Below are 9,305 nucleotides of genomic sequence, written 5' to 3'. Positions count from 1 at the left end.
GAGGTGTAGTATATTACAGGTGTATTATATGGGGGTGTAGTATATTACAGGTGTAGTACATGAGGGGTGTAGTATATTACAGTTGTAGTATATAGGGGTGTAGTGATGTAGTATATTACAGGTGTATTATATGGGGATGTTGTATATAGTGGTGTAGTATATAGTGGTGTAGTATATAGTGGTGTAGTACATGGGGTGTAGTGATGTAGTTTTATTACAGATGTAGTATATAGGGGTGTAGTATATGGGGGTGTTGTATATAGTGATGTAGTATATTACAGGTTTATTATATGGAGGTGTACTATATTACAGGTGTATTATATGGAGGTGTAGTATATTACAGGTGTATTATATGGGGGTGTAGTATATTACAGGTGTATTATATGGGGGTGTAGTATATTACAGGTTTATTATATGGAGGTGTAGTATATTACAGATTTATTATATGGAGGTGTAGTATATTACAGGTGTATTATATGGAGGTGTAGTATATTACAGGTGTAGTACATGAGGGGTGTAGTATATTACAGGTGTATTATATGGGGGTGTAGTATATTACAGGTGTATTATATGGAGGTGTAGTATATTACAGGTGTAGTACATGAGGGGTGTAGTATATTACAGGTTTATTATATGGAGGTGTAGTATATTACAGATGTATTATATGGAGGTGTAGTATATTACAGGTGTATTATATGGAGGTGTAGTATATTACAGATTTATTATATGGAGGTGTAGTATATTACAGGTGTATTATATGGAGGTGTAGTATATTACAGGTGTAGTACATGAGGGGTGTAGTATATTACAGGTTTATTATATGGAGGTGTAGTATATTACAGATGTATTATATGGAGGTGTAGTATATTACAGGTGTATTATATGGAGGTGTAGTATATTACAGATTTATTATATGGAGGTGTAGTATATTACAGGTGTATTATATGGAGGTGTAGTATATTACAGGTGTATCATATGGGGGTGTAGTATATTACAGGTGTAGTACATGAGGGGTATAGTATATTACAGATGTAGTACATGAGGGGTGTAGTATATTACAGGTGTACTATATGGAGGTGTAGTATATTACAGGTGTATTATATGGGGGTGTAGTATATTACAGGTGTAGTACATGAGGGGTGTAGTATATTACAGTTGTAGTATATAGGGATGTAGTATATTACAGGTGTATTATATGGGGATGTTGTATATAGTGGTGTAGTATATAGTGGTGTAGTATATAGTGGTGTAGTACATGGGGTGTAGTGATGTAGTTTTATTACAGATGTAGTATATAGGGGTGTAGTATATGGGGGTGTTGTATATAGTGATGTAGTATATTACAGGTTTATTATATGGAGGAGTAGTATATTACAGGTTTATTATATGGAGGTGTAGTATATTACAGGTGTATTATATGGAGGTGTAGTATATTACAGGTGTATTATATGGAGGTGTAGTATATTACAGGTGTATCATATGGGGGTGTAGTATATTACAGGTGTAGTACATGAGGGGTATAGTATATTACAGGTGTAGTACATGAGGGGTGTAGTATATTACAGGTGTATCATATGGGGGTGTAGTATATTACAGGTGTAGTACATGAGGGGTGTAGTATATTACAGGTGTAGTACATGAGGGGTGTAGTATATTACAGGTGTAGTACATGAGGGGTGTAGTATATTACAGGTGTACTATATGGAGGTGTAGTATATTACAGGTGTATTATATGGGGGTGTAGTATATTACAGGTGTAGTACATGAGGGGTGTAGTATATTACAGTTGTAGTATATAGGGGTGTAGTGATGTAGTATATTACAGGTGTATTATATGGGGATGTTGTATATAGTGGTGTAGTATATAGTGGTGTAGTACATGGGGTGTAGTGATGTAGTTTTATTACAGATGTAGTATATAGGGGTGTAGTATATGGGGGTGTTGTATATAGTGATGTAGTATATTACAGGTTTATTATATGGAGGTGTACTATATTACAGGTGTATTATATGGAGGTGTAGTATATTACAGGTGTATTATATGGGGGTGTAGTATATTACAGGTGTATTATATGGGGGTGTAGTATATTACAGGTTTATTATATGGAGGTGTAGTATATTACAGATTTATTATATGGAGGTGTAGTATATTACAGGTGTATTATATGGAGGTGTAGTATATTACAGGTGTAGTACATGAGGGGTGTAGTATATTACAGGTGTATTATATGGGGGTGTAGTATATTACAGGTGTATTATATGGAGGTGTAGTATATTACAGGTGTAGTACATGAGGGGTGTAGTATATTACAGGTGTATTATATGGAGGTGTAGTATATTACAGGTGTATCATATGGGGGTGTAGTATATTACAGGTGTAGTACATGAGGGGTATAGTATATTACAGGTGTAGTACATGAGGGATGTAGTATATTACAGGTGTATCACATGGGGGTGTAGTATATTACAGGTGTAGTACATGAGGGGTGTAGTATATTACAGGTGTAGTACATGAGGGGTGTAGTATATTACAGGTGTACTATATGGAGGTGTAGTATATTACAGGTGTATTATATGGGGGTGTAGTATATTACAGGTGTAGTACATGAGGGGTGTAGTATATTACAGTTGTAGTATATAGGGGTGTAGTGATGTCGTATATTACAGGTGTATTATATGGGGATGTTGTATATAGTGGTGTAGTATATAGTGGTGTAGTATATAGTGGTGTAGTACATGGGGTGTAGTGATGTAGTTTTATTACAGATGTAGTATATAGGGGTGTAGTATATGGGGGTGTTGTATATAGTGATGTAGTATATTACAGGTTTATTATATGGAGGTGTAGTATATTACAGGTGTATTATATGGAGGTGTAGTATATTACAGGTGTATTATATGGAGGTGTAGTATATTACAGGTGTATTATATGGGGGTGTAGTATATTACAGGATTATTATATGGAGGTGTAGTATATTACAGATTTATTATATGGAGGTGTAGTATATTACAGGTGTATTATATGGAGGTGTAGTATATTACAGGTTTATTATATGGGGGTGTAGTATATTACAGATTTATTATATGGAGGTGTAGTATATTACAGGTGTATTATATGGAGGTGTAGTATATTACAGGTGTAGTACATGAGGGGTGTAGTATATTACAGGTGTATTATATGGGGGTGTAGTATATTACAGGTGTAGTACATGAGGGGTGTAGTATATTACAGTTGTAGTATATAGGGGTGTAGTGATCTAGTATATTACAGGTGTATTATATGGGGATGTTGTATATAGTGGTGTAGTATATAGTGGTGTAGTATATAGTGGTGTAGTACATGGGGTGTAGTGATGTAGTTTTATTACAGATGTAGTATATAGGGGTATAGTATATGGGGGTGTTGTATATAGTGATGTAGTATATTACAGGTTTATTATATGGAGGTGTTGTATATTTCAGGTTTATTATATGGAGGTGTAGTATATTTCAGATTTATTATATGGAGGTGTAGTATATTACAGGTTTATTATATGGAGGTGTAGTATATTACAGATTTATTATATGGAGGTGTAGTATATTACAGGTGTATTATATGGGGGTGTAGTATATTACAGGTGTAGTACATGAGGGGTGTAGTATATTGCAGGTGTAGTACATGAGGGGTGTAGTATATTACAGGTGTAGTACATGAGGGGTGTAGTATATTACAGGTGTAGTACATGAGGGGTGTAGTATATTACAGGTGTACTATATGGAGGTGTAGTATATTACAGGTGTATTATATGGGGGTGTAGTATATTACAAGTGTAGTACATGAGGGGTGTAGTATATTACAGGTGTATTATATGGAGGTGTAGTATATTACAGGTGTATTATATGGAGGTGTAGTATATTACAGGTGTATTATATGGAGGTGTAGTATATTACAAGTGTAGTACATGAGGGGTGTAGTATATTACAGGTGTAGTACATGAGGGGTGTAGTATATTACAGGTGTAGTACATGAGGGGTGTAGTATATTACAGGTGTACTATATGGAGGTGTAGTATATTACAGGTGTATTATATGGAGGTGTAGTATATTACAAGTGTAGTACATGAGGGGTGTAGTATATTACAGGTGTAGTACATGAGGGGTGTAGTATATTACAGGTGTAGTACATGAGGGGTGTAGTATATTACAGGTGTAGTACATGAGGGGTGTAGTATATTACAGGTGTACTATATGGAGGTGTAGTATATTACAGGTGTATTATATGGAGGTGTAGTATATTACAAGTGTAGTACATGAGGGGTGTAGTATATTACAGGTGTAGTACATGAGGGGTGTAGTATATTACAGGTGTAGTACATGAGGGGTGTAGTATATTACAGGTGTAGTACATGAGGGGTGTAGTATATTACAGGTGTAGTATATGGGGGTGTAGTGATGTAGTATATTACAGGTGTAGTATATGGGGGTGTAGTGATGTAGTATATTACAGGTGTAGTATAGGGGGGTGTAGTGATGTAGTATATTACAGGTGTAGTATATAGGGGTGTAGTGATGTAGTATATTACAGGTGTAGTATATGGGGGGTGTAGTGATGTAGTATATTACAGGTGTAGTATAGGGGGGTGTAGTGATGTAGTATATTACAGGTGTAGTATATAGGGGTGTAGTGATGTAGTATATTACAGGTGTAGTATATGGGGGGTGTAGTGATGTAGTATATTACAGGTGTAGTATATAGGGGTGTAGTGATGCAGTATATTACAGGTGTAGTATATGGGGGGTGTAGTGATGTAGTATATTACAGGTGTAGTATATGGGGTGTAGTGATGTAGTTTATTACAGGTTTAGTATATGGAGGGGGTGTAGTGGTGTAGTATATTGGGTAGAACTGAGTTAATTATATTAGTCCGGCCCTCTAAACCAATCCCAATTTCTCATGCGGCCCCATGCCGAAATAAATTGCCCACCCCTGGTCTATAGCAACCATGTTGTTCTGAGTCTCAGACTATTCTGAGGTGAATGTGTGTGTGCTCTCTCACTTCCCCTGTGCTGCCCCCACCTTCCTGATGACTCACTGGTGGCTGGAAAAATCCATTGTTATGATGACCACCTTTAGCCCAGTTACAGTGGGAAAGCACCTGGCTGTGTTTGTTATGTAAGTGAAAACCAATGGTTAACCGCTTCCTTACCCGGGATCAGCATTGCACCTTAAGTCAGATGCAATACCCTGTGGAGACAGAGCCTCAGGGACGCCACACATGTCTGCTGCAGCTGATCTGTAGCCATGCCCCTTTGTGTTTTAGCAGCAGGGTTTCCCAGCAATCTTTGTTGATTACACAAAAACAATTTGTATTCTGGCCTCCTTGGTGGAAGGAGCTTCTGTGCATTCGTCCTGAAGTCATATGTTCTCCATTTTGGTTGTTATTCCACTGTTTGTCTCACCTACCATCTTATTGTATTAGTGCAGCAGTGGGGCTAGTGAGCCTTACCTTCCCACTCCCTAGCCAGGACTATTGAAGGGTCATTTCACGGCTTCAGGTTCCTGCTTGATGACAGGTGCAGAGCCTTTGTAGGGTATGGCTAGGAGTACAGGATACAGTGGCAAGTAAAGGCAGGAGGTGGCCCATCTACCATCTCACTAGTGCCAGGGCCCTTAGTTGTTATTGTGATCCTGATGTTCCCCTTGTTTGTGGTGTTGTTGGGGAGTGTGGACACCTAGTAAGCCTAACATATAGTTTATATCCTCTTATTTGAGAGGTGCAACATAAAGCTCCTGGCCAATCCGTAACAGTGCCCACCTAGTACGCGCCATACTATTTCGTCTAATGTTGCAGAGGGGCCTCCAGACTCTTCCGTCACAAGGGTCTCGATGCAACCACCACCTCTGCATCCTTTATATCTATTCCCGTTCCTCAATAGATTGATGGCAGTGGTTTCCAATCCTCTGGCATTTCCAAAATCACACCTCCCAATATGCCCTGTGCTGGATGTTTTGGTTTTGCGGTTTCCATAGAGCCACATATAACACTCCGCTCTACAGAATTCCAATTGTATATTTTGCCTCTAGGATTCAGCATGCTATGACGTACATGACTCTGGGCACAAATAATTTTTTTTTTTTTTTTACTATATTGGATCAATACTATATAAAATATATATGAAGCCTCAGAAATAGTAAGGATTCCAGTAGTGAGCCTGCGGTAATTCCTCTTTCATGGTTCCTTCTGCATTTTCTTCCTCGCGGATCATCAGGGTCAGGGGTCGAGGATTGGTGGAATGTAACAGGAGGGGAGAAATCTCTTACATCCTAATCCCAGCTATGTATGCATGAAGAAGCTTATCCCAGTATTAATAATTTCTCATGTTGACATGTGTTATGATGGAATATTTTCCGTCTGCTATTAATTAAAGTATAAGGTCATTTAAGGGAAAAAAAAACTAATATATTGGTGGCAAAGAAGAGTTTCCCAACCATGTAAATCTGCTGAACCTGCGAAAACATGAAAAATGTATGACGCTAGATAGCCTCGAGGAACGTTCATCATACATGTACGGCAATGGCTTTCATTGCGCAGAGACCCAGTTATAATATGGATTGGGAAGAAAATGTGTCATCTTCGAGCCATTGCTCAATGCTTAATGGAGATCTCCTCATATTCCTTAACCTTAGCTATCAAGATGTTGCAAGACTAAAAATCCAATCATGCCCTGTCCCGAGTCTAAGCATAGGCTAGGCGGTCATTCTCCTAAAGGCATTGCAGAAATATATGTCTAATGACTTGAGCTAGCCACTCCGTCTGGCCTTCACTCTGCAACCCGTGAACATAGATGACTTGAGGGCCCCTGGGTTGAATTCACAGAGTAGCTACTTGCCATTGTGGCTGGCTGAAGAGGATTGTCAGAAAGCCAGGTCATTCACCCAAAGACATTGCAGAATTATATGTATAATGACTTCTTGATAGCACATGTTATACCATAAACCACCGAGGAAAATGTCCCACTAGTCTCTCCCCAGCTACGCCCAAGGTTCACCTTATGTAACTGTTGTTGGACATTGCCTATCATGGTGGAAAGTCAGTGGAATTCTTGAAGCATTTAGACAGTTTTCCGCAGATAGGCTTTGTGCTATCCACTCTGTCTGGCCTTCACTCTGTAACCCTTGAACATAGATGACTTGAGAGCCCCTGGGTTGAATTCACGGAGTAGCTACTTGCCATTGTGGCTGGCTGAAGAGGATTGTCAGAAAGCCAGGTCATTCACTCAAAGACATTGCAGAACTATATGTTTAATGACTTCTTGATAGCACATGTTATACCATAAACCACCAAGGAAAATGTCCCACTAGTCCCTCCCCAGCTACGCCCAAGGTTCACCTTATGTAAATGTTGTGGGACATTGCCTATCATGGTGGAAAGTCAGTGGAAGGCTTGAAGAACTTAGACAGTCTTCCACAGATAGGCTTTGTGCTATCCACTCCGTCTGGCCTTCACTCTGTAAGCCTTGAACATAGATGACTTGAGGGACCCTGGGTTCAGTCCACGGAGGGGCTACTTGCTGGTGTGGCTGGCTGGAGAGGATGGCCAGAAAGCCAGGTCATTCACCCAAAGACATTGCAGAACTATATATCTAATGACTTTTTCACAGGACTTGTTACATCATCATCCACCAAGGAAAATGTCCCACTTGTCACTCTCCAACTACATCCAAGGTTTGCCTTATGTAAATGGTGTTAGACATAGCCTACCATCGTGGACAGTCAGTGAAAGGCTTGAAGCACTTAGACAGTCTTCCACAGATAGGCTATGTGCTAGGCACTCCATCTGGCCTTCACTCTGTAACCCTTGAACATAGATGACTTGAGAGCCCCTGGGTTGAGTACACGGTGTGGCTACTTGAGATGTGGCTGGCTGACAGAGGATGGCCAAAAAGCCAGGTCATTCACTCAAAGACATTGAAGAACTATTTGTCTAATGACTTTTTGATAACACCTGTTACACCATGAATCACCAAGGAAAATGCCCCACAAGTCTCTCCCTAGCCACTCCCAAGGTTCACCTGATGTATATGGTGTTAGACATTGCCTATCGTGGTGGGCTGTCAGTGGAAGCCTTGAAGCACTTCGACAGTCTTCCACAGATAGGCTTTGTGCTAGCCACTCCATCTAGCCTTCACTCATTAACCCTTGAACATAAATGACATGAGGGTCTCTGGGTTGAATCCACGGAGTGGCTACCTGCCAGTCTGGCTGGCTGGAGAGGATGGTCAGAAAGCCAGGTCATGCACCCAAAGACATTTCAGAAATATTTGTCTAATGACTTTTTGGTACCATCTTTTACACCATAAGCACCAAGGAAAATGTCCCACTAGTCCCTCCCTAGCTACGCCCAAGGTTCTGCTTATGTAAATGGTGTTAGACATTGTCTATCATGGTGGACAGTCAGTGGAAGGCTTGAAGCACTTAGACAGTTTTCCGCAGATAGGCTTTCTGCTATCCACTCCATCTGGCCTTCAATCTGTAACCCTTGAACATAGATGACTTGAGGGTCCCTGTGTTGAGTCCACGGAGTGGCTACTTGCTGGTGTGGCTGACTGGAGAGGATGGCCAGAAAGCCAGGTCATTCACCCAACGACATTGCAGAACTATATATCTAATGACTTCTTCACAGGACCTGTTATACCATCAACCACCAAGGAAAATGTCCCACTTGTTACTTTAAAGCTATGTCCAAGGTTTGACTTATGTAAATGGTGTTATACATAGCCTACCATGGTGGACAGTCAGTGAAAGGCTTGAAGCACTTAGACAGTCTTCCACAGATAGGCTATGTGCTAGGCACTCCATCTGGCCTTCACTCTGTAACCCTTCAACATAGATGACTGAGAGCCCCTGGGTTGAGCACAAGGAGTGGCTACTTGCCGAAGTAGCTGGCTGGCAGAGGATGGTCAGAAAGTCAGGTCAGTACAAAGAGGTCAGGATCAAGAATAATCAAAGCACAAGGCAAAGTCAGAAACTGGAATAAATCCAGCAAAGCAGGAGCAGAATAGTAGAGATGTGAACCAGGGTAAGTAGAACCTATAACTGGTAACTGCAAGCAGGAAGTGAATGGCGTTATATAGCATCAAGCTCCACCCAAGGCTCATAGAATGAAGCTAAGGAGAATTCAGGAATTAACGCCCAAGTACTGTGTCTGATGCCCTGTGACTGGTGACCTGTGCCCAATGTCCTGCACCTGATTTCCTGTACCTAAAGAACTGTGCCTGATGTCTTGTGCCTGATGTCTTGTGCCTGATGTCTTGTGCCTGATGTC

Source organism: Anomaloglossus baeobatrachus, chromosome 11, assembly GCF_048569485.1.
Source record: "Anomaloglossus baeobatrachus isolate aAnoBae1 chromosome 11, aAnoBae1.hap1, whole genome shotgun sequence".
NCBI lineage: Eukaryota > Metazoa > Chordata > Amphibia > Anura > Aromobatidae > Anomaloglossus > Anomaloglossus baeobatrachus.
Note: the sequence above shows the minus strand (reverse complement) of the source record.